Source organism: Capricornis sumatraensis, chromosome 20, assembly GCF_032405125.1.
Source record: "Capricornis sumatraensis isolate serow.1 chromosome 20, serow.2, whole genome shotgun sequence".
NCBI classification, from domain to species: domain Eukaryota; kingdom Metazoa; phylum Chordata; class Mammalia; order Artiodactyla; family Bovidae; genus Capricornis; species Capricornis sumatraensis.
The window spans coordinates 50490057-50491710 of NC_091088.1; positions in this window are offsets into that span (position 1 = coordinate 50490057).

Here is a 1654-nt window from a genome sequence, read left to right on the forward strand (position 1 = left end):
GAATGAGGAAAAACCTGGGACTGTGGACAAGTTTGCTGTAACTTTCTCAAGTCATTCTGTCATCTGCTAAACTTGGATTGTGTGTCAAGATTAAGCAGAGTAACATACATATTACTCCTGACTTCCAGTTACGGTTAAATGAATGTATTGTTTTTAACGTTGGCAGGATAAAAGTGTTGTCTGTGGGCACTGATAGCATGTCTCCCATTCTGGCCTTTAGCACAGTGACACATCCTCTAGTCCCTTTAATATTTCTCTGGTTATTGATGGGTGACTCAGGACATGACTTAAGCAGGCCTGTCACAGATCCTCTCTTTCTCCCAGTGGCATTTGCCTTTTTTTTTTTTTTGCTTCTTAGATGGATGTCTTCTGAGGATTCTGACATTTCACTGGGCACACTAAGTACCACTGCTGTTTGTGGTCCTACCATGAGGGCCAGGACCTCCATGAAGTCTTAGAACAGTAAGATGGGAGTGGATGGAAGAAGCTACCCCAGCGGGAATGTTGTTACTGTGGAAATAGCTCATGCTGTGAAGTGTGAATTGCAGGATGTGCCACATGGGCACATGTCCTGAACCCTCTAGCCTACTTTTAAAAGCATGAATGGGTAGTTGTATTACCACTAGGAGACTTGTGAGGCTACATGGAAAGCATTAGCTTTTATCTCTGTTTCCTGTCAGTCTGTAGTCAGACTGTATTCAGCGTGACCCACATGAAGAGTGGCATAAGTGGTAAAATCATTCTACCTTGTAGCCAGGCAGGCATAAGGTCACACTGGTATCTGCTAGACTTCATATTAAGTGTTCAAGTTATACTGCTGCTGCTGCTGCTAAGTCGCTTCAGACGTGTCCGACTCTGTGCGACCCCATAGACGGCAGCCTACCAGGCTCCCCCGTCCCTGGGATTCTCCAGGCAAGAACACTGGAGTGGGTTGCCATTTCCTTCTCCAATGCATGAAAATGAAAAGTGAAAGTGAAGTTGCTCAGTCATGTCTGACTCCTAGCGACCCCATGTACTGCAGCCTTCCAGGCTCCTCCGTCCATGGGATTTTCCAGGCAAGAGTACTGGAGTGGGGTGCCATTAAAGAGGTCTAAACTTTTGTTGAAAAGTACAAAATAAAATTTAAACAGATTAAGGGCTAAATCATATTCTTGTATGAGATTTATTAACATTGTATAAATGTCAACTATTCCCAAACCCATGTAAATTTTGTAATGTAGATTGACTTAGGTTTACCCTCCACCCCCACCCCAAACTACTTTCTTGACGTCAGTGAAGGAATTTGAGCAAAACAGGAACTTTAAGGAGGATTTGTTCTCACCAGGTATTGCAGCAGAAATTTATATCTCCATAAACACTCTAGTTTTAATGGAGGAATAGGTACCTGCTTTTGGTAACAGAAAAGACATAGATAGAGTCAAAGGTAGTTTAAGATATAATAATAACAGTTTTATTGAATCATGAAGAAGGAACGGATATTTTAAAAAATGGCAAATGAGAAAAATGACCAAACATTAAAATAATCTAGATGGATTTGCCAAGCCTTTTCCTATGGATTTATGTGGAATAATGATTACTGGGGCTTCCTTGATAGCTCAGCTGTTAAAGAATCCCCCTACAATGCAGGAGACCCTGGTTCAATTCCTGGGTCAGG